This window comes from Podarcis erhardii (genome assembly GCF_964252035.2).
Source record: "Podarcis erhardii genome assembly, chromosome: 7".
Classification (NCBI taxonomy): domain Eukaryota; kingdom Metazoa; phylum Chordata; class Lepidosauria; order Squamata; family Lacertidae; genus Podarcis; species Podarcis erhardii.
In genome coordinates this window covers 38698383-38716806 of record NC_138511.1, presented here as the reverse complement: position 1 = coordinate 38716806, position 18424 = coordinate 38698383, and the positions used below count along the sequence as shown (strand labels likewise).

At 45.5% G+C, this 18424-nt stretch overlaps 1 protein-coding gene and 1 pseudogene across 2 annotated transcripts in view; both read right to left on the bottom strand.

Annotated features, from left to right (window-relative positions):
* Positions 1-18424, bottom strand: part of SDR42E1 (short chain dehydrogenase/reductase family 42E, member 1) — a 312532-nt gene that overhangs the window by 124872 nt on the left and 169236 nt on the right. The window lies entirely within an intron of this gene.
* LOC309346464 (craniofacial development protein 2 pseudogene) lies at positions 890-3812 on the bottom strand (annotated as a pseudogene). The gene is made up of 2 exons (XR_014161692.1): positions 2206-3812; positions 890-2169 (listed from the first exon to the last, which is right to left on the bottom strand). The product of XR_014161692.1 is annotated as a craniofacial development protein 2 pseudogene (transcript).

Below are 18424 nucleotides of genomic sequence, written 5' to 3'. Positions count from 1 at the left end.
TAAGAACCTAAGAAGAGCCTGCTGGATCCAGTATCCTGTTCTCACAGTGGCCACCCAGATCACTGTGGGAAACCTGCAAACAGGATTTGAGTGCAAGAGCAGCTCTGTTCTCCTGTGGTTTCCGGGGGGGGGGGGGGAATCCTGATTGATGGCTGCAATGATCAGTGGCTCCTGCGAACCCTGATTCCTCTACCATGTGGTTTGAAATCGAATGCACAAGACCTTCAGCAGAAAATGGATATCTCTATTTGCAGGTAGGTGTGGCTTGAGGAACACAGCCTCATGGGCCAAATTAGGCCCACAGAGTGAAGGTCCCCCACCAGAAGAAGAAGAGAGTTTGGATTTGATATCCCGCTTTATCACTACTCTAAGGAGTCTCAAAGTGGCTAACATTCTCCTTTCCCTTCTTCTTCCCCCACAACAAACACTCTGTGAGGTGAGTGGGGCTGAGAGACTTCAGAGAATTGTGACTAGCCCAAGGTCACCCAGCAGCTGCATGTGGAGGAGCGGGGAATCGAACCTGGTTCACCAGATTACGAGTCCACAGCTCTTAACCACTACACCACACTGGCTCTGGATGGAAAGACCAGAGGTTTCCTATCCCCAGTTTAGACACTACTTCTTGTTGTTGTTGTTTAGTTGTTTAGTCGTGTCCGACTCTTCGTGACCCCATGGACCAGAGCACACCAGGCACGCCTGTCTTCCACTGTCTCCCGCAGTTTGGTCAGACTCATGTTTGTAGCTTCGAGAACACTGTCCAACCATCTCGTCCTCCGTCGTCCCCTTCTCCTTGTGCCCTCCATCTTTCACAACATCAGGGTCTTTTCCAGGGAGTCTTCTATTCTCATGAGGTGGCCAAAGTATTGGAGCCTGAGTACTCAGAGCTAACTTCCTTAAGAATGGATGTGTTTGATCTTCTTGCAGTCCATGGGACTCTCAAGAGTCTCCTCCAACACCATAATTCAAAAGCATCAATTCTTCGGCGATCAGCCTTCTTTATGGTCCAGCTCTCACTTCCATACATCACTACTGGGAAAACCATGGCTTTAACTATATGGACCTTTGTTGGCAAGGTGATGTCTCTGCTTTTTAAGATGCTGTCTAGGTTTGCCATCACCTTTCTCCCAAGGAGCAGGCGTCTTTTAATTTCGTGACTGCTGTCACCATCTGCAGTGATCATGGAGCCCAAGAAAGTAAACTCTCTCACTGCCTCCATTTCTTCCCCTTCTATTTGCCAGGAGGTGATGGGCCCAGTGGCCATGATCTTCGTTTTTTTGATGTTGAGCTTCAGATCATATTTTGCGCTCTCCTCTTTCACCCTCAATAAAAGGTTCTTTAATTCCTCCTCACTTTCTGCCATCAAGGTTGTGTCATCTGCATATCTGAGGTTGTTGATATTTCTTCCGGCAATCTTAATTCCGGTTTGAGATTCATCCAGCCCAGCCTTTCGCATGATGAATTCTGCATATAAGTTAAATAAGCAGGGAGACAATATACAGCCTTGCCGTACTCCTTTCCCAATTTTGAACCAATCAGTTGTTCCATATCCAGTTCTAACTGTAGCTTCTTGTCCCACACAGAGATTTCTCAGGAGACAGGTGAGGTGATCAGGCACTCCCATTTCTTTAAGAACTTGCCATAGTTTGCTGTGGTCGACACAGTCAAAGGCTTTTGCATAGTCAATGAAGCAAAAGTAGATGTCTTTCTGGAACTCTCTAGCTTTCTCCATAATCCAGCGCATGTTTGCAATTTGGTCTCTGGTTCCTCTGCCTCTTCTAAATCCAGCTTGCACTTCTGGGAGTTCTCGGTCCACATACTGCTTGAGCCTTCCTTGTAGAATTTTAAGCATAACCTTGCTGGCGTGTGAAATGAGTGCAATTGTGCGGTAGTTGGAACATTCTTTGGCACTGCCCTTCTTTGGGATTGGGATGTAGACTGATCTTCTCCAATCCTCTGGCCACTGCTGAGTTTTCCAAACTTGCTGGCATATTGAGTGTAGCACCTTAACAGCATCATCTTTTAAAATTTTAAGTAGTTCAGCTGGAATACCATCACTTCCACTGGCCTTGTTATTTGCAGTGCTTTCTAAGGCCCATTTGACTTCACTCTCCAGGATGTCTGGCTCAAGGTCAGCAACCCCACTACCTGTTGTATACGAGACATCCATATCTTATCTGGTATAATTCCTCTGTGTATTCTTGCCACCTCTTCTTATGTCTTCTGCTTCTGTTAGGTCCTTACCACTTTTGTCCTTTATTATGGTAATCTTTGTACGAAATGTCCCTTTCATATCTCCAATTTTCTTGAACAGATCTCTGGTTCTTCCCATTCTGTTGTTTTCCTCTATTTCTTTGCATTGCTCGTTTAAGAAGGCCTTCTTGTCTCTCCTTGCTATTTTTTGGAAATCTGCATTCAATTTCCTGTGTCTTTAACTATCTCCCTCGCATTTTGCTTGCCTTCTCTCCTCCGCTATTTGTAAGGCCTCATTGGACAGCCACTTTGCTTTCTTGCATTTCCTTTTCATTGGGATGGTTTTTGTTGCTGCCTCCTGTATAATGTTGCGAGCCTCCATCCATAGTTCTTCAGGCACTCTGTCCAGCAGATCTAAATCCTTAAACCTGTTCCTCACTTCCACTGTGTATTCATAAGGGATTTGACTTAGATTGTATCTTACCGGCCCAGTGGTTTTTCCTACTTTCTTCAGTTTAAGCTTGAATTTTGCTATAAGAAGCTGATGATCTGAGCCACAGTCCGCTCCAGGTCTTGTTTTTGCTGACTGTATAGAGCTTCTCCATCTTTGGCTGCAGAGAATATAATCAATCTGATTTCGATGCTGCCCATCTGGTGATGTCCATGTGTAGGGTCGTCTCTTGTGTTGTTGGAAAAGAGTGTTTGTGATGACCAGCTTGTTCTCTTGGCAGAACTCTATTAGCCTTTGCCCTGCTTCGTTTTGAACTCCAAGGCCAAACTTGCCAGTTGTTCCTTTTATCTCTTGACTCCCTACTTTAGCATTCCAATCCCCTATAATGAGAAGAACATCCTTCTTTGGTGTCAATTCTATAAGGTGTTGTAAGTCTTCATAGAATTGGTCAATTTCAGTTTCTTCAGCACCAGTGGTTGGTGCATAAACTTGGATTACTGTGATGTTAAAAGGTCTGCCTTGGATTTGTATCAAGATCATTCTATCATTTTTGAGATTGCATCCCAATACAGCTTTTGCCACTCTTTTGTTGACTATGAGGGCCACTCCATTTCTTTTACGGGATTCTTGCCCACAGTAGTAGATATGATGGTCATCTGAACTGAATTCGCCCATTCCCGTCCATTTTAGTTCACTGATGCCCAGGATGTCAATATTTATTCTTGCCATCTCATTTTTGACCACATCCAACTTACCAAGGTTCATGGTTCTTACATTCCAGGTTCCTATGCAATATTTTTCTTTACAGCATTGGACTTTCCTTTCGCTTCCAGGCATATCCACAACTGAGCGTCCTTTCGGCTTTGGCCCAGCCGCTTCATCAGCTCTGAATCTACTTGTACTTGTCCTCCGCTCTTCCTCAGTAGCATGTTGGATGCCTTCCAACCTGAGGGGCTCATCTTCCAGCATCATAACTTTTATATGCCTGTTGTCTTTGTCCATGGAGTTTTCTTGGCAGGGATACTGGAGTGGCTTGCCGGTTCCTGCTCCAGGTGGATCACATTTGGTCAAAACTCTCCAATATGACCTGTCCATCTTGGGTGGCCCTGCACGGCATAGCTCATAGCTTCTCCGAGTTATTCAAGCCCCTTCGCCACGGCAAGGCAGTGATCCATGAAGGGGTTAGACACTACTAGTCTGTAGAAATCCTAAGCATCTTTACTCACTGAGTTTGATGGGACAGGTAATTGTGTTTGTGATTGTCAGCCGAGTGTCTTGTTCCAAATTCACAGCTGTTTTGAAGAGTTGTGTGAAGTCTGATGCAGTGCAAAACCTCACATCTGGTGTGTGAAGCTAATAAAAGGCATCCATCCACTCATCTATTTTGAGTCACCTCCAGCTTCTGAGCTAGTTTTGCAAGTAAGTGTTGCACAAAGAGGGAAAGGCACCCCACAGGTGTAGAGCAGAATTGAACTTCTAGGTAAGTGCAGGAAAGAGATCCCCTTTGAGCTGGAGTTGAAGTTAGCGCTTAAACATTAGGAGCACCAGAAACTTAAAATGCTCCGTTGACGGAGTTCAATTATCTTTTTGTCATTCCTTTTTATGACTGCAGGGTACAGCAGCAATCAAGACACTAAGTCAGAGGTTGCAGATCCCACAGCACTGGACTATATACAGCTGGAGTTGAGATGCTCATAGATGCTTCTTCCTGAGGCAGAAGACCCAAGCACATCCTGACTGAATGTGCAGGTCCAATGGTGCAGGGAGTGCACCAGGCAGGAGGCCAGGGAGTGCATATGAAGTGCTGGTCTGTAGGGTAAAGAGTTGTCTCCTTAAGGACTGTAGTTCTTACAAAAGGGAATGGAACCTAGGAGAATCTCCAGCAAATTTTGCTGGAGGAATTTGCTCAGGTGGAGCTCTCCATGGTGCTGAGAACAATACGCGTACAGGCACATTCGACTCATGTTTGGCCGCGTGTACACATGGGACCGGTAAATACCGGTAAATAAATACTTCAATTCAAACTGCAAAAATGGTGTGAAAAGAGTGGGGGAAATGGTTGCTAAGTGCTGCTGGTTTTTTAAAGGGTTTTTAAAGGGTTTCCAGAGCTTTAGAGGGTTTTAAACAGGATTTTTAGATGATGTTCCCCACTATACATGATTTAATGTATACATGCTGCACCTGGGAAGTAACACCCATGTAAGTGGAGAGTTGCCTGTCTATGACAGCCTAGGAGAGATGGAGCAAAGGCCCTAAAGGGTTTGGCCCACTTCTAATCTTTGCTTGAGCAAGTCGCTCACCCAGAGTTCTCTGTGGTGCTGAGAGCCATGAAACTGCAGCTTAGGAGATATGGAATTGAGGAAGAGGCTCAAAAGTCTTCAGCCCACCTCTGACTTTTGTTGAAGCAAGTTGTTTACTCTACGGTGCTGCTGTGCCCTGTGGATTCCTCTACAAGATCGGGTCGGGCATTCCCGATGTTTAAGCTCCTTACATTGCCAACCACCCAATATACATTTGGCATGTATATGCATAGGGTGCAATCCTATGCCCCCTTGATTATAAGCCCCACTGAACTCAGTCCTGCTTATTTCTCAGCAGATATGTGTTGGGTTGCGCTGTAAATGCATTAAAATGCACAGAAATGGCTGATGACAAAGAATGGCATATGGCATTAAATCAAGAAAGGCAGAGAGAACATTTAAAATACTAACGTTTATCCACCCGTGGCCAAGATGCCAATTTCTTGTGACTTGTTGAAGTCTCAAGCACACCAAACACACATTCAGGCTTCAGATAGCTCAGTATTTATCCGTTGGCTCCAAAAGAGATTTAGCGATTATTTGCCGCTGATAAAGACACAAAGGAAAAAACATCGTTCATAAAAGGAAAAGGGCATGGAGGAAGAGAGGAGGGGAGAACTGTGGCCAGAGAAATATTGTCATTAATAAAAATGACCCAAAGCTGGTGTGTGATGCACTGAGAGTTTTCAGGATTCAAGTGTAAGAGGTACTTATATCAGGTAGACTGAGGAAGCTTTCCAGTAAAGTCAGGGCTGGGGAACCTCAGACCTAGTGACCAAACGTGTGTCTCTAGCTTTTCTAACTGGCCTTTGGGACTCTCCCCAGCCACACACTCTCTCCATTGTCCACACCTCTCATCAGCTGTGCTTAACACTGTCCTTGAATGCCTTTGGTTGGCTGGAATGTGTCCTTGAACTCTGAGGATGCTTCTTGCTTGTCAGAATGGAGGATGGAGAAGGGTGTGTGAGTCTGTGTAGCAACTGGCCTACTATGCAAAGTTAGCATTGACAACAATTGTGCATCTTGTTTTTGCCTCTGGCCCTGCCCACCAGCACCATGTGGCCCTCCAAAGGTTATCCAGAAGGGAATGCAGGCCTCAGGCTGAAAATGGTTCCCATTTTTGGTCATTATCCTGCCTTCTCAGAAACTCTCCCCTTTCTCTGGGAATAATGCTGCCTTGTGAGGAAGGTGATGTCAAGCCAAACACTGCAGTCCAAACCAGTGTCACTCCACTGGTGCAGAGATGCTTGTTTTGCTCACCAAACATGCAGGTGGAAGTGCTGCTGACAGGATCCCAAATTGGGCATTCCAGGGATAGGAAGGGCTGAGCCAACCTGGAATCTTCTGGATCCTGAGTCAGCCCCACTCCCCTCACATGATTTCACTGGTCCCAATTCAGCCCTGATCAGCATTTTGTCTGTTCCCACCCATTGTCACTGATTTATTAATCAACTTTTAAACAACAGTTTCAAGGCAATTTACACTAAAGATAATTACAGTTAAAAACAGCAAATGCATTTAAAACAAGACCAAAACTATACAAAGTAGGCACTCTGAGTAAAGACCCATTCATGTCCATTATTACCAACTGGTCTATTCCGAAAAGGACTACCTGTGAATACAATTCAGTCTTTCTGCTTTGGAGGGCCAAGTATAGTAACATAATGATGATATACTGTAATAAACCTGTTTTGAAAAAGGAGGCATGGCCAAAGATGAAAAGTGATGCTCCAAGGATACAGTGGTACCTCAGGTTACATACGCTTCAGGTTACAGACTCTGCTAACCCAGAAATAGTACCTCGGGTTAAGAACTTTGCTTCAGGATGAGAACAGAAATTGTGCAGTGGCGGCGCAGCGGCAGTGGGAGGCCCCATTGGCTAAAGTGGTGCTTCAGGTTAAGAACAGTTTCAGGTTAAGAATGGACCTCCAGGACGAATTAAATACTTAACCCGAGGTACTACTGTATGGCTAAAGGAGAAAGCACAAGCCTAATAATATGTGTAATCACCTATATTCTATTTTGAGGGCTGCATCCAACTACATTCTACTCAGAGTAGACCCATTAAGATTAATAGCCATAAGTTAGTTGTGCCAGTTAATTTCAACAGGTTTGATCTGAATAGAGCAGTGACAGCATTTGCACCACAGTTTATTCCACTTCCTCCATGTTTCCCAAGTCTTAACTTCCACATTATATCTGAGCTTTCACACAACGTAAAAGCCATTTTCAGAAACTAAGGGAATATACAGTATGTGCAGTGATAGTTTCCATATTATTTGCTTCCAGAAAAAATCCATTTGCAGCCCTTCTTAACCTGGAAAATTGAATAAAGTGATGACATTTGGGACATTATACTGGCATACAGTTCTTTCCTGCTGTTTTCCTGCGGGAATCGTGGGGGGAACAGAAGCATGCAAGTGTGGAAAGGATGGGGGGGGGAGTAGTGGCATGATCCAATGGCATTTGTTGGGTCACACCACACCTGCTGGTGTGATTGAATTTTAGTGCGACATGCCAGCATATTGGTAAAGAATACAGGTTCCATAATACAGGTGCCGCAGTGTGAAAGGAACATTTGGAAGTGGGACAGAAACACTAGCATCATAATTAGCAAAACTAAGGCAATATTTCTGAAGCAAGCCTGAATGCACCCTTAGTTGGGTGCAACCTTGAGCCTCTAGAGTCCTTCTCCAGTTTCTTACCATTCTATTAACCTTCTCTACTCCTTTCTAGTCAACTGTATAGAGTTATCATGGGTTACATGGCAAAGCTTCATTCTGATTCCAGAATCGTGGTGCTTATTGCCTTATAATTTCTTCTGACCACTCTCTATCCTACCATCTGGTCTCCAGTTATCACCACTGGAGCAATTCAATAAAGTCTCTGCAATAACATGATATGATTCACAGAGACAGGAACCTTTATGCTCCTGGTTTGTTCTGCTGGTATTATTGCTATTATAATTATTATGTTACTCTAGCTTTAATTTGATTTTTTTTCCTTGCTGCCCTTCAGTCACAAGTTTATCAAACTTTTTCAAGACCTGCTTAACATATTTCCCCTCCCCCCAAATGAGCAACTTTGGATAAGGTAGAAACAGAAAAATAGACCTCAAATGTGTTAAAATAAATGCATAAAGACTTCATAGGAATATTAATTCTATTGATTGCAGCAACCACCAAAGGGTAAGCCAACAGCCAGAAGACGAAACACGGAACAAGCTGTTCGATGATCATGCCGTCCCTTTATAGCACCCCAGGGCAGTGGCCTCTCATTAGGAGAAACAGCAGAGAATGTTCAAACTCAGCAAGATCTTGGCAGAATTATTGGGAGCTGTTTTAGAGCTGGGCATTCCGTTTCCCTAGAAGATCTCCTGAAATCAAAAATGGCCCAGCTCAGGAGAAACAAAAGACATGTCTATCTCATTAATCATTGTCTTGGGAAACCGACCATCTCATCCGCATATGCTGATACAATATTGTGGTGTCCGTATTGTTGCCTCTCCTGCAAAACACGGAGAATCTGCCTTCTCTTGGGCATAGTGGAATCCGCTACACAATAGTGAGTTGAAGCTGAATGATTAGCTGCAGCAAGCAGCCTGTGAAACTGGCCCGTCCCCAAGCAACAGGAGTAGAAACTATTAGTCCCATCCTTCCCAGATGGAATTTGCAAGAAGGAGCCTTTGTCTCAGACTGTTCTGAATTCCATCACCAAGCCGTTTCCTAAGAATATGAGGTAGGACTGAACTGAAATGGCCTCTGTGTATTTTACAGCCATATTTTCAGGTGGCAAAATGCAGGAGGGGGCTGGCAGTTTCCCGGGAGTGGTGGTGGTCTTGGTCCTCTTGATACCTAGGAGGCACCATTTTGATTTCTCAGATATTTTCTTCAGATGATGTAACATGATTTGCTTCATTTGAATCCATTTATGCACCCCGTAAAACATCTGTACCTAGCCATATGAAGCTCACTGGGTGACCCTGGAATAATCACAAGGTTGTTCTGATGAAAGTCAAGCTGGTCTTAATTTCAATTCTTTCCCCCCTGGTGTATCCTTAGGGTGAGGAGGGAGGGAGGTCTTCCTGAATCCATGCCTCCTCCAAGCTGCACAACCCAAAGTATGCAACACAGGTTCACCTCAAATGTTGTCCATACCTTGTGTGCTGGTCCCGGTGGGAAGGTTACCGTTGGGGTGGTCAAAGTCCGGTCCTGGGTCAAGAGTCTGGAAATGGTTCACAAAGAGTGAAGCGGAGTCCGAAGCAGGAAGCTGGGCAGGGATCCGAAACTCTGGAAGGACAGGTCTGGGTCCGGGCAGAAGCAGGTATCCAACAACGTTGCTCCTGCAACCTGGGACCGGGCTGACTGGCCTTTATCTTCTCTGAGGCCAGGGGCGGCCCCGGCCCCCAGGAGACCCACCTCTCCTTGCCTTAAGGCGAGCACTCCTCCTGGGAGTAACCAGTTCCCTCCGCCTCTCTGCCCTGAGCCTCTGCAGCTCAGGAGAGGCTGGAGGGTTACTGGACCCAGGGGGAGACTCACTTTCCCCTGACAGGGCTGGGAGAGGCGCACCTGTAGGCAATGTGTCCTCAATCCCCTCTGGAGCCAGAGTGGATACACCTGGTGCCTGCTCCTGAGGATCCGGCACAGGTGCAGGCACTTCAGATCCAAGGCCCTGCCCCAGCTCAGCCAGCCCTGGAGGCGGGGACTCCTGTGCAGGCTGGGGTTCCTCTGGTTCGGCCTCTGAATCGGATTCCCAGGCCATCACACCTTGCTCCACATGGTCATAAAGCCATGCGTGCAAGTCTCTGAAATCCTTTTTCAACTGAAGTGCCTCTGGGTACTCACCACAAGTGATCAAAAGTCAACCAAAGCAATCAACCCAGCTATGTAGCACCCACTGCTAACTGCACCAGGCTTGTCATACATGATGATCCGCTAACATCACAGCATACAGGGTGGACCGGCTGGGTGCCACATAGGCCTCTGTAGGCAGAAAGAGGAAAAGGAGGGTGGCAGGGCCAGCCAGCCATTAGGTGGGATGAAGCCACTGCCTCTGCTGGTGGAAGCCCCTGAGGTGGTGCCTCCACAGGTATCCACCCCGCCACCTCCTCAGCAATCACATTGATGCCAGTTTCAACGATGCATGAGATTTTGCAGAGTGCATGAGATCTCACTGGAAATCAGCGAGAGCTTGCCAAAAATTGGTGGCAGCAGCACAGGCGGTGGCAGTAGCAGCAGCAGCTGCAGCAGGGCAGGCCGGGCAGCACAATTCATTTTAAGTGGCAAAATGGGATGTGCTGCCCCTGAAGGGCAGGAAAGCTTTTATAGTATTGACGTGCTCCTCCTCTCTGCTGGCAAATGCAGGCAGTGTCAGCAGAAAGTGGCTTTTTGCTCCACTTCCTGTCCCCTCGCAAACATGCAACCCACTGTGCCCCTGCGGGGAGCGATGGTCATCAAACACATAGTAAAGAGAAAGAACAACAGTATGGTGATTGATGAATAGATGGGTCTACAAAATTTTTATACTGTTGTGTGTCACAGCCACCCATCCACATTCATTTTGCAGACGCAGCAATTGCTGCCTATTCCGTACATGGTTACTGAACACACACCAGCGATGAAATTGTGCTCAGGCACTGATCCGAGGCTGTCTTCAGTTGTGTGAAAGCACCTTAAACAAGAGAAAGCATTAAGCTCATTACTTTTTAGAATAGCAAAGCTTGATTAAAGGCATTCGGTCTGCCTTAAGGAATGGAGATTGCTTTCACGCCTCACTAACTTTACAGTTCCATTGAAACGTTATGGCAACTACGATCATCTGCGGTAAGGAGATATCGGAAAGTGTTCCGCAGTAAACCTCACATAGTCACAGTATGGGTCCAATCCCACATTCATTGTCAAGGTGGAAATATCATCCCAATATAACATTTAGCCGCTTCCATAGTTGCTTTGGATTGTCAACAACTGTGGCAGGGACTGAGGTTCACCACCCAAGATTTAGGAGCACCCCTGTTAGATCAGGGCAATGGCCAACCAGATATCTGTGGAAAACCAGTCAGCAAGACCCGAGCACAACAACACTCTCTGCTCCTGTGGCTTCCAGCAACTGGTATTCAGAAACATTCCTGCTTCTGGCCATAGCCATCATGGCTAGTAGCCACGAATAGCCTTATCCTCCATGAATTAGTCTAATCCTCTTTTAAAGCCCTCCAAGTTGGTGTTCAGATTTCAGAATCTGGACTTTCGGAATATGCATGTCACTTTTTAAACCTTGTGATGGGGTCCTGCTTGTAGGTTTCCCAAAGGAATCTGGTTGTTTGCTGTGAGAACAGGTTGTTGGATTAGATGAGCCATTGTCCAGGCTTTTATTCTTTCTTATGAATAAATACATTTGACATTCTGGGCTGCTCCAGAAAACAACATAAGAGGAGTCTGTTAGGTCAGGCCAATGGCCATTTAGGCCGGCATCCTGTTTTCACAGTGGCCAGCAGGGAAACACCCCAGCAGGGTTTGGTCTCCAGCAGTGGGTATTCCGAAGCATTTCTGGCTATGGATACAGAACATACCCATCATGACTAGTAGCCATCACACCATGAATTTGTCTAATCTTTTTAAGTGTTCTAGGTTTGTGGGCATCACTGCCTCCTGTGGGAGTGAGTTCCATAGTCTAGCTGTGCACTGCATATAGAAGGACTTTCAAACATTTGCAAACACTCGAATGCTGATCCTGGACTTCTTTCTTGCTACCATCAGAAAACAGCTTATTACTATGATTCTTATTCATTAGTGCCCCTTGCTGATTCAACCAGAGACTGCTGTTGGTCCACAATCTTGAAAATCAAGATTTGTATTTTCTGGGATGGGAGTAGGGAAGGAACCCCACCAGCAATGAATGCTGACCGTGATCTTATGCAATATAACTGCAGCACACCTACAATGTTTCCCCTCTTGCCAATTAACTTGCCTCAGCACCTGTGCTTGGAACTTCTTTGAAGAAAGGAGAGTAGTTTTTTTTTCTTCTCTTTTTAACAACACCCCTGTTCTCCCTCAGCTAAACAGAAACAACTGTGCGCATCTCCTTCAGAAGAGAGAGGGGAGGGGAAGAGTAAAATCTAACGGAGCAGCTACCATGATATGCAAAGAAGCACAGGTATAATTTCTGAGCACAGTGAGAAGCTTTTAAGAGGAGCTTAAATAAGTGCCGTATATATGTTTACTACCACAGCAGCTGACATGTGTTTGTGAGTGCAGGTCTCCACGGGGATAAAATGAGAAGCAGCAGAGGGCTAGTGAACACTATAAATTTTCACAGCAAGCCAGAAGAAAATTATTTAGCACTGGGTGGAAGCTCTAATTTCTGCAGATCTGAGAAATGCGGCATTCTCTTGTCCACACTAGAACTTCTTCTCTTTTGAGTCAAATTCATCCCTGTGGTAACTCTGCGTCACTAATGTTTATGAGCAGAGTTGCAAGTTGAGCAGAAAGCATCAAGAACACACCTTAGTCTTTCCATTGTCTTTAAGAAAAGCACAATTTGGTTTGTGGGATGAGCAGGTGAAGCTTTGTAATAGCCTAGAGATAATAAGCAGGATCACCAGCTAATTTATTTGAAGATTTACAGTGGTACCTTGGGTCAAGTACTTAATTCGTTCTGGAGGTCCGTTCTTAACCTGAAACTGTTCTTGACCTGAAGCACCACTTTAGCTAATTGGGCCTCCTGCCGCTGCCATGCCACCGGAACACAATTTCTGTTCTCATCCTGAAGCAAAGTTCTTAACCTGAAGCACAATTTCTGGGTTAGTGGAGTATGTAACCTGAAGCGTATGTAACCTGAAGTGTATGTAACCCAAGGTACCACTGTATTTATTTAGAGCGTTTGTGCCTAGCTCTTCACACCCCCAAGCAGTTTACATGCAATCAGCTTAAACAAGTCAGTCCTTGCCCACAACCTTACAATCTAAAAACAACAACAAAAAACCCACAACAGCACACAAGGTAAGAAGGGCAGGGAGGGAAGAGGAAAAGAAATCAAACTCAGACACCGTGGTGTCTTTATGATATATAGTTTATTTACACATATATACAACCTGAAGACTAGATGGAGAGGGATTCAGTGCATCATATCCCAAGAGGTTTCTGTTTCTCCCCTCATGACAGCTTCGCAGCAGCAAATTAGCCATGTGTCTTTCGGACCCCTAACTTCCTCCTGTCAGATTGCCTCATATAATCCCTTCCTAATCTTTCATTGCCCTGCTCCTTTTGCTGTGCTAATGGATCATTATCCCCAGGCCATAACCTCAAAGGAAATTAGGCTGAGCTAATGAACTTGTACAATTGTTTTACACTTGTTGATTCCATGGGATTAGGAATAGCTGGCACCCTGCTCAGCACGCAGGGCCTGACTTAATTAGCCTTCACATATGCTAATTTCAGGGGCTTTGAAGTGGGGTCTACACAACCTATTACACAAACTGGGTCTGACATCCCGTTTCCACACATAAACACCAACTGAATTCTAACGTTTGCTTAACCCAGCCATCCAGCACTCACCGATGGCTATCTGGAGTTATGAGATGGTTCTGTCTTCTCCTCTGACTCAAGTAAGGTGTCTTTGGCAACAGGTTAGTTAGGGAGTGTGTTTGTGTGTGTGTAGATATCAAAGTAACAGGGCTGGTCCTTGAAGGAATCTCGAAGGCCAGACTGTAGAAGCCAGAGATGGGGAACCCTGTGGTCTGTGTTAGATGTTCTTGGCCTTCAAACTCCCAACAGCCCCAGCCACCATGGCCTAAGGTCAGGGATGATGAGAGTGTAGTTCAGCCACATGTGGAGTGCCACTGGTACCCTAGCATTGATGTAAGCCCTCAGTTGAGATATGGTAGCACTGGAACAAAACATTTCAGCTCCAAGTGACCTTGGGCCAGTCACTCACCCTCAGCCTATCCTACCTCATGAGGTGGTTGTTGTTGTTATGAGGATAAAATGGGGAGTATGTATGCCACCTTGAACTCCTTGGAGGAAAGGTGGGATAGAAATATCATAAATCCATCACCCACAATTTCTGAGGGTGCCCTAGGAGATATTGGGAGGCATACTGGTTGGCGACCCTCATGGCATAAAATGAAAGGGCTAGACAGAGGAAGTGGAGGCACAGACTCCCTTATTTATTCTGCACAACAAAGATGCAAGACCCCATCCAATCTACTGAAGCCATTGCATTAAGAGCCATTCTAACCATGTCTGCCAATGGGATATAGATGCAGACAACCGAATCAGACACTTTCATCTGCTGGAATGTAGCACCACATGGGTGGGTGTGCAAGGACATTTCATATTAACATAAGCACTCAGAGTCCTTATTTGCATGGTGAGATGCTGGTTTATTGCTTTAAACCCATCACTCTAAATGGAGCAGGGTGAATACAAGTCAAATATCTGTTGGTCCTGGATCTGGGAAGGGGGGGTTAACCCTTTACGGCATTAATAGCTTGTCACATCCCCTGACATCTGAGGAGTCCTGCTGCTTCTGAGCTTTGAGGAAGTCGCTTTGTGCTAATCCTCGGCTAAATCCTCAATCCAGATTATAAACTTTGTTCTCTCTTTGATGTATTCTCTCGCCCTAGGAATGTTAATGGAGGTCAGGCACCCCATTCAGAAAAGGAAGGATTCTCGCTCTGTAAGAACACTTTTGAACTTTGTGGGAAGTGGGAGGGAACTACCTTCCTGCAAGCATTGAACAGAATTACCACATGCTGCTGAGGCTTCTCTTTTGAGGGCTGCATCCTCTTTCCAATCAAAGTTTCTGCACTTTTCACAGGCACAAATGGACAGCCAGGCTTCTTCTGGAACCTGAGCCTTTTCTCCTCACTCCTGGTCCCTTTTCCTTTTGTGTCATGTATTTTAGATTGTAAGAAAGGGCTTTGAACTGAAACGCTTCTTTGATGCGTCTAGATCCAGCCCAAGAGGCAGGAGCATAAGCTGCCTGCAGCCAGCACACATCAAAGACTGATCTCACCCCTTTTTCCTCCACCTTCTTCTCAGAAACCCCTTGCCCTCCTCCAGAGCAGTTACCCTGGCAACCTTCCAAATCCCCAGTCTCTGGACACACCTGGGGCAAGAAGTTATCTTGTCTTCTTGTTGTTGTTTAGTCATTTACTCATGTCCAACTCTTTGTGACCTCTTTGGATCAGAGCACACCAGACACTCCTGTCTTCCACTGCCTCCCGCAGTTTGGTCAAACTCAAATTGGTAGCTTCAAGAACATTGTCCAACCATCTCGTCCTCTGTCGTCCCCTTCTCCTTGTGCCCTCAATCTTTCCCAACATCAGGGTCTTTTCCAGGGAGTCTTCTCTTCTCATGAGGTGACCAAAGTATTGGAGCCTCAGCTTCAGGATCTGTCCTTCCAGTGAGCACTCAGGACTGATTTCCTTCAGAAAATCTTGTCTTCTTAATGACCCTCAATGGTTCTCTATTGTTCCCTTAACTAGGCTTGCCATATTTCAAAAAGTAAAAACCAGAGCTGGATGTATGGCAGCCCTACCTAGCTTGGCCAGGCTACCCAAGGATCATTTGCAGTTTATATTTCTCCCTTCCCACCCCAAATAATCACAATCCTAGAATTTATTAATATTTAGGTTGATCCTGTCTATAACACTATTTTGATTATGTATTTTGTGTTTTTATATTGTGATTTTATCCTGTGAACTGCCCAGAGACCTGCAGATATAGTGTAGTATACAAATTTAATAAATAATAATTGATTGGCAGCCCAAATCAGGTCCCAGGACTGATGGGTTAGCCACCCATAATGTCTACATAGGTAGGGTTACCATTTCCCCTTGCTATCTGCTGCAAAGAACCAATAGGTACAGAGGTTAACATCTAACTTGTTCATCTCATATCCATACCCTGTAAGTAGATTAATCCAGCCTCGATAACAGTGACATGTTGTTTCCTAAGTCTCATTCTCAGTGCATGGCATTAATATCCATGTAGTTGTTCTCACATTAATTAATGAATGCGGCATCAATTCCCCCTGCAATGCGTGGCATCCTCATCACTTATTAACTTTTACGCTGCTAAATCAGGCCAGCTAGATGCCCTGGACACTCTGCAGCTGTTGTGCAAGAGGGAATTTGGGCAGATGCAACTTCTCTTCCCTCAAGGGGCCTGATCTACATCCCTTGGAAGCTACTGGGCTGTAAACAATGTGCTACGAGTGTCTGTGGCCATTTGCAACATGCCCATCAACTTTGAAAGCATGACTGGTGTCCTCCTTGATCAGAGCTGGCCCTACCATTAGGCAGACTGAGGCAGCCATCTCAGGCAGCAGATATTTGAAGAACGGTGGTTCCCTCCTCCAGGGTCACATTGCCTGCAAGCCATTCTCATCCTCCTGAGCCAATGGTGAAGACATTTGCGCGCTTGTGGACACTGATGCCGGAAAAAAAGGCACCAAATCCAAACAGTGCTTGGAAGGGGACAGAGACATTAAAATAGGCACTCCTGCAGAGGGAAGGAACCATTTCAAGTGCCCACAATGCTCAAGAATTATGCTACATCAGATTTTCAGGAGGTCCCGGGAATGCTAAATGGCCATCTCTCTCTCTCTCTCTCTCTCTCTCTCTCTCTCTCTCTCTCACACACACACACACACACACACACACACACACACACACACCTGGGCACTGCTCACCATGGATGGAGAGGCACCTTCTACAAAAACATTTTGAGCATCTGGGCTTAGTTGTTGACTTGTGGTGAGAGTTGCCCCTGGTATTTTTTTCATCTCTTTTGCATTTTTAGAATATGGAATAGTCTCTGTAATGTGAGTCAGGAGGGAAATTTTATTTTAGAACAGGGAAATTGAAGTGCATGTGGAGGGAAATTTGATTAAGGAATTCTATTAATTCTCTTCATTGGCTGGAGCACTGAGGGGGGCTCTATTGCCATCTTCCCTGTGAGAGGCTGCCCTTCTCTCTTCCCTTCCCCCTTCCCTATTTGACAGAAGTTCTTTTTCTCACACAGTGGTGCATTGTATGGACAAAGAACATGACATAAAGCCTCTTAGGTACAGTGCAGAGGGGGTGGCAGGATAGGGTTGCCATATTTCAAAAAGTAAAAACCAGGAAACTCCGAAAGTTGTTTTTTTACCAAAAAGAAAAGCAGCAAAAACAACAACCCAAAACAATTTTTTAGTTGACTTGCCTAAGATCCAGGACAAAATACCGCCTTTTGGAAATCCCCCCTGGACATCAATTCCGCCTTTGAAATCCCAGTAATGTCTGGAAAAATCCAGATGTATGGCAGCCTATGTTCACTGTTCCCCTGGCCCCACATATTCAGTTGTTGGCACCGCAGTTTAAGAATGATATTGACAAGCTATAATGTGTGCAGGGAACAGCAACAAAGCTGATAAAGGGCATGGAAACCATGCTTTATGAGGAATGAAGAAGAGAAGAAGAGTTTGGATTTGATATCCCGCTTTATCACTACTCTAAGGAGTCTCAAAGTGGCTAACATTCTCCTTTCCCTTCTTCTTCCCCCACAACAAACACTCTGTGAGGTGAGTGGGGCTGAGAGACTTCAGAGAATTGTGACTAGCCCAAGGTCACCCAGCAGCTGCATGTGGAGGAGCGGGGAATCGAACCTGGTTCACCAGATTACGAGTCCACAGCTCTTAACCACTACACCACACTGGCTCTGGATGGAAAGACCAGAGGTTTCCTATCCCCAGTTTAGACACTACTTCTTGTTGTTGTTGTTTAGTTGTTTAGTCGTGTCCGACTCTTCGTGACCCCATGGACCAGAGCACACCAGGCACGCCTGTCTTCCACTGTCTCCCGCAGTTTGGTCAGACTCATGTTTGTAGCTTCGAGAACACTGTCCAACCATCTCGTCCTCCGTCGTCCCCTTCTCCTTGTGCCCTCCATCTTTCACAACATCAGGGTCTTTTCCAGGGAGTCTTCTATTCTCATGAGGTGGCCAAAGTATTGGAGCCTGAGTACTCAGAGCTAACTTCCTTAAGAATGGATGTGTTTGATCTTCTTGCAGTCCATGGGACTCTCAAGAGTCTCCTCCAACACCATAATTCAAAAGCATCAATTCTTCGGCGATCAGCCTTCTTTATGGTCCAGCTCTCACTTCCATACATCACTACTGGGAAAACCATGGCTTTAACTATATGGACCTTTGTTGGCAAGGTGATGTCTCTGCTTTTTAAGATGCTGTCTAGGTTTGCCATCACCTTTCTCCCAAGGAGCAGGCGTCTTTTAATTTCGTGACTGCTGTCACCATCTGCAGTGATCATGGAGCCCAAGAAAGTAAACTCTCTCACTGCCTCCATTTCTTCCCCTTCTATTTGCCAGGAGGTGATGGGCCCAGTGGCCATGATCTTCGTTTTTTTGATGTTGAGCTTCAGATCATATTTTGCAGCTAGCATTCTCCTTTTCCCTTCCTCCCCCACAACAAACACTCCGTGAGGTGAG